A 6,227-nucleotide genomic window follows, 5' to 3' on the forward strand; every position below is an offset into this window, starting at 1 on the left:
GGACCCATATTGTTCAACATCTTCATTAATGATGTGGACATTGGAGTCAGAAGTAGACTGGCCAAGTTCACCGATGACACCAAACTGAAGAAAGCAGGAGTGATCAAGTGAAAGGCCTGGGCAAAAGGACTGAGGGAGTTAGGAGGGAAAGTGTGTGTGTGGGGGGGTGTAGGTAGGGGGGACTGAGGAGATTGTTTTGGTAACTGTGATGGTTAAAAGTGATGGTGATGGGAAAATGGGCACGCAGGAACGTGGGTGCGTGGTGCTATTTTGTAATGGAAATAAGAATAGTATAACTGTAAAGGTTTGGTTTGGACCATCAAGTGAACCACAGCAGTCACAAGACAAGTTGGTAGAGGTATAGCTATATATTTATTTATATTGAAATAAATATTTTTGCAAAAAAATGTGGTAAGTTCCCATAGGGGAGATATCACAATCTTCTTCATAGTTTCATAATAAGGTCAGAAGGGACCTGAGCAGATCATCAAGTCTGACCCCCTGCCATGGGCAGAAAAGAATGCTGGGGTCAAATGACCCCACCTAGGTGTCTATCTAGCCTACTTTTGAAGACCCCCAGGGTAGGAGCGAGCACCACTTCCCTTGGAAGTTGTTCCAGATCCTAGCCGCCCTGACTATGAAGTAGTGCTTCCTGACCTACTCTCAGTCAACTTATGGCCATTATTCCTAGTTACTCTTGGTAGTGCACAGGGGAACAGGGTCTCTCCCGTTCCCCACTGGTCCCCCTTGGTAAGTTTATAGACAGCCACCATATCCCCTCTCAGTCTTCTGTTGTGGAGGCTGAACAGGTTCAGGTCCCGTAGCCTCTCTTCATAGGGCCTGCCCTGCTGCCCCCAATCACATGAGTGGCCTTCCTTTGGACCCTTTCAATGCCCGTCCACATCCCTTCTGAAGTGAGGCACCCAGAACTGGACACGCTACTCCAACTGTGGTCTGACCAATGTCGCATAGAGGAGAATCACCTCCTAGGACCTGCTTGTGATGCATAACAATATGGATGCATAACAAGGTGCAGTTAGCCTTCCTGACCACGTCCCCACATTGGCGGCCCATGTTCATTTTGGCATCAATAATGACTTCAAGATCCTTTTCTACCTCTGCACTGATGAGAAGGGAGTTCCCCAGCCTGTAGGTATGCTGCTGGTTCTTCCTCCCCAGGTGCATCACCTTGCACTTGTCCATATTGGAACCCATCCTATTCTCATTCACCCACCCTTGTAACTTGTCCAGATCTAGTTGTAGCTTGTCCCTCCCTTCTAACGTCCCCACTTCTCACCACATCTTGGTGTCATCCACAAACCTGGACAAGGTGCTTTTCATCCCTTTGTCCAAGTCACTGATGAAGATGTTGAATAGTGTGAGCCTGAGGACCAAGTCCTGGGGAATTCCCTCCCACATCCCTCCAGGTCGAAAATGACCCATCCACCACCACTCTCTGGGTGCTACCCTCCAGCCAATTTGTGACCCATCTGACTGTATAGGCATTGATGCCACAGTCGCCTAATTTTTTAATGAGAATGTGGTGAGAGACAGTGTCAAAGGCCTTCCTAAGTCCAGAAAGACTACATCCACCACAACACCTGCTAAAGTCTGGGCTAAGTCTGTTATAGGTGTGGTGATTCACGAAGACCAGTTATGTGTGGAGCCCTGCTACAGGTACAAGATGTGCTACATTACCAGTGGGAGAGAGGACTGAACCCTGTGCTGAACCCTGATCTGGAGAAATCCTACAACCACATGTCACATTAATTCCTGCTTGAGACACTGAAGAAGATGGGGGTCCCCCTCACCTTCATCACCTGGATAAAGACACTGTACACCAACATAAGCAGCAGGGTGCTGGTAAATTGCTTGCTGATCGCACTGCTCATGGTAGACTGGGGTGCCCAGCAGGGTCCCCACTCTCCCCAATCCTTTTTATCTGCATGATGGAACTGCTAGCCCAGCAGTTCAGACAGGACCCCAGGATTAGCAGAGTGCAAGTCTCTGTGTGGCAGGGCACTGGATGTGCCCGCCACTTGAGCAGGTCAAGCAGCCTGCTAAGCCACTGGCAGGTGAGGGTCAGGGCTGATTGCAGTCAGCTGACCCAGGGGGCTTGCAGGTGTGGCTAGGCCTGATCAAAGGAGTCATTTGATTGAAGATAGTCATCTGATTGGAGGAGGGTTGGGCTTAGACAGGGTATAAGCCTGGATCCTGAGAGCAGGGCTGGTGGTAACTTCTTGGGAGCTAGTGGAGGAATATTATCCAGCAGGAAGGCTGCAACTCCTGAATGTCAGATAGAAAATGACATCCAGAGGTTTGGGTAGGAACTAAGGGGATGGAGGAGGTTTCTGGAGACCCAGTGTGGGGTCCAGAGCCCTGAGAAGGGGACTGAGTGCCTGGGGCCTGTGGCAAGGTCAGATGAGTCCAGAGAGAGAGGGGCTGAATGCCTGTGGCCTGTTGAGAGGAGGGCTCAGGACAAGCCCAGACAGGAATTGTATGCAGAAGAGCTTTTTGAGAGGCCAGGAGGGGCCCAGATTAGCCCATTAGGAAGACCTATGGAGGACTCTGAGCTGACAAAGAGACAGAGAGAGAGAGAGTGACCCATGGAGGGGCCTGAGTGGGCAGACCCCCGCAGAGAGGAGAGGGCTGGCAGTTGGAGGACAGACCTGGGGAACCTCAACTAGCCTATGCTGGGTCAAGGGCCCAGGAGGGGTCCAAGGGTGAGAGAGTCCACCACAAGAGAAAGCTGGGAGAGCCTGGAGTCTCAACTGGCCTGGAGGTGGGGCCAGGGCCTAGGAAAGGCACAAAGAGAGGGAAGGGTCAGGGAACATGCAGCCCAGGATGATGTTGGCCATTAGGGGTCCAAGAGTGAGCTGGGGGCCAGAGATAAAGGACTCAGAAGTAAGATGGAGGCAGGGCCAGGGGACCAGTGGTTAAATCGCCAAGGAGGGGCATAGGGCATCTAGGGAAGAGCGCAGAGAGGGACATGTAAGACCAGGAGGGTTTGGAAACCGGTCCTAGATATGACCTAAAATTGCACCCTACTGGGGTCGGTTAGCATGGTGAGGTTGCCTGTGGCAGGGCAGCCTCCATGAAATGCCACATATGGACCACGTCAGGGGAAGGCGAGGATGGGGAAACAGAAAGCCTCAGCTCTGGTACTATCTGGGGACACAGTTTATGGAATGAGGCCCAGCAAGGAACCTGGGCTCAGATAGAGGCCAACAGGTGTTTAGTTGAGCCGGGCCATGTGAAGGCCTGGGCAGCCTCCCTATTATTTTATTGACCATCAAGTCATGCCAGGAGAGACAGAAAGGTGCCCTTAGGGACAGAACGAGGCACGGTTGTGGAGCTCTCAGGTGAATGTCACAGCCACCCCTGGGACCTGACCCTGTGATACCCTAGGAACAACCGAGAAGAGATGAGAATCTTGGCCTGTATGGACCACCTCAGCGCCCTGTACAGTGACAAGTAGGTAGTCAACTGAAAGAGTATTACAACACACCCAGGTATATGAACCAGTTGCAGGGGCCAAGCTCAATGTGACCAAAAGCACTTGCCTGGTACTAGGCGAAATCAGGGATCTGTTGTCCCTGGGGTTTCTTTCCTCTGTAAGGGGGTAAAAATCCTTGGGGTGGAGTTTGACTCAGAGCTGACCAGAGGGTGTGGGAAAAGTCTAAGGCTGAAGCCAAACAGAGACTGGACCTATGGCATGTGTGCCGCCTGTCAGTGGGGGGCCACGTGGTGCTCATGAGGGTGATGTTCCTACTGGTGCTTTGGTACACTGTGCTGTTTCCCCCTTCCCCGCCCCTGAGCAAGTCATCCATAGAATCCAAAGAGCCAAGTGTGTCTTCTTTTTGGGCTTCAGATGGGAGAAGGTTACAAAGACCACACTGTACACAGTGAAATGAACTGGGGGCAAAAGAATGCCAAGTACATGGGCCTGATCTGCAAACTGGCAATTGGTGCAGAATCCAAAACAGCTTGCTTGGTAAGATACTTTGCAGGGCGCCTGCTGCAATATTGATGGGTGTACAAACCACCAAACTCAAGACCATGGACCTTCGAATTGCCATGGTCCTTGAGGGCCTGAAATGCTGCCAGAATAAATACGAACTGCATGACCAGACCGCAGCAACCCTGACAAACCATCAAAAGATGTAGGAGGTGGTAAGGGCAAAAGATAATTTGTCACTTTTAGACTTATTAACTGATAGATGCCAGGTCATGTGGGAGTGAATCTTCCACAAGGACCTGCAGAAGGAGCTGTTGCTAGCCCTGGCCATTTTTACGGGGCCTGGGCTAAGCTGCAGAAATGGTGCTAAGCAGAAGGCCCAAAGTCAGTTTTGGAATAACCGCAGTGTGAACCTTTGCAGATGTGGCAACTAACTTGGTCAGCGAGTAAAGGAAAACTTCAAACAATTAAACAAATCATAACATATAAAAGGAGATAAGAGCATACATAAACAATTCATATAAGCTATATCATAGCTTTATCTTAAAGTAGTAGTAGTGATTGATATAACCCAGGGGGTTTCAACTTTTTTTAACAAGTGTACTCCTTCTGCCTATGAAGGGGTACAAGCATACCCCTTCATAGGTACTGAAAGTGGGGGGGTGCGGCTAACGGGGCTTAGCCCCGCCAAAATGCGGGGCAGCAGTAGGGCCACAGGGCAGCCCAGCTGCAGGCTTCTGGTGGCTGCAGCAGGGGTGGGGAGGAGAGTGGGCACAGCAGTGATGGAGGGAGTGGGACTCAGGCTGGGTATAAGGGAGGAGCATGTGCTGCCCAGCTGGGGTGGCACAGGGTGCAGGACTGAGATGCAAATGACTGATCCAGGGGGCACAGATCCTGCTGCTACATGTACCTCCAGAAGTATGGGCGGCATGTGCTCTTGGATCTGCGTAGGGCAGGGCAGGCTGCTGCTGTCGGCTGGGACTGGGTTCCTCCAGGCAGAGGCTGGTCTGGGCTGCTCTTGGGGTGGGCAACAGCAGCGCTGGGAGCAAGGATACGGGGGGCGGGGCTACAGCCACCCCAAAATTTGCCGTAGCCCTCAACCCCCCCTCCCAGCATTGCTGCCACCTACCCTGAGAGCAGCCCTGGTCCAACCCACATGCCAGGAAGACCCTGGAACCGCCCTAGCCCCAGCCTACAGTGGCAGCTTGTCCCACCCTGCGCATATCTGGGGGCACACACCCCCTGTGCCTCCCCGGGTGCTCACAGTGGCAGGAGCTTCCACCCCCTCCCCAAACCCCCTGGACAAGTTGTGGCTCCTTCCCACCCCCAGCCCCCCCCACCAGGCAGTACCTGCTCCAGCCCCACTCCCTCCCCTGCCATGGCCCTTCTCCCTCCCCCAACAGACTTACCTGCTGGGGGGGCACATGCGCTCAGCCCCCACCTTCCAAATTTTTTTCTTCCTCCACCTAGTGGGGTGGGGGATGGGGAGGTGCTGCAGTGTGTTGTGTGGGGCAGGCAGAGCCCAGTACATCCCTCCCCGCTCCCCGGGGGAGACACTGCTGCTGCATGCTGATCCATCCCCACCTGCCCACACATACCTACTACAGCCCCCCTCCCAATTTTTTTCTTCCTCCTCCTATAGTGGCTAATCAGGAAGCTGAGCTGGGGTGGGGGATAGGGAGGTGCCATGGTGTGTTGTGTGGGGCAGGCAGCACCAGGCATGTCCTTCCCCACTCCCTGGGGGAGACAGTGCTGCTGCATGCTGGTCCGTCCCGGCCTGCCTGCACATACCTCCTACAACCTTTCTAAGTAACCATGGGGATACAGGTACCCCAGTTGACAACCCCTGATATAACCAAATGTATTAGATGTTATTTTGCTATAACAGATATATTTTTATTAAAATGCTTACATAATTTGTAAAAACAAAAGCAGCCTGTCAGAGAAGAACATAAAATAAGGTAAAGAAGAAACAGAAACATCATTACACAGTGGGGAAGGAAAGGAGATAAGAAACCCTCCCTCTTTCCCAAGGATATAAATCACAAATAATTGACCCTTCCAAGTCCACAAAAGATTTGGTTCATAGTTTCATAGTTTGTAGGGTCGGAAGGGACCTGAGCAGATCATCTAGTCCGACCTCCTGCCATGACAGGAAAGAATACTGGGGTCAAATGACCCCAGCAAGATGTTCATATAACCTCCTCTTAAACACCACCGGGGTAGGAGCCTGCACCACTTCTCTTGGAAGCTGGTTCCAGACCCTAGC

This window comes from Crocodylus porosus, unplaced genomic scaffold, assembly GCF_001723895.1.
Source record: "Crocodylus porosus isolate Cpor-Errol unplaced genomic scaffold, CroPor_comp1, whole genome shotgun sequence".
Lineage (NCBI taxonomy): Eukaryota > Metazoa > Chordata > Crocodylia > Crocodylidae > Crocodylus > Crocodylus porosus.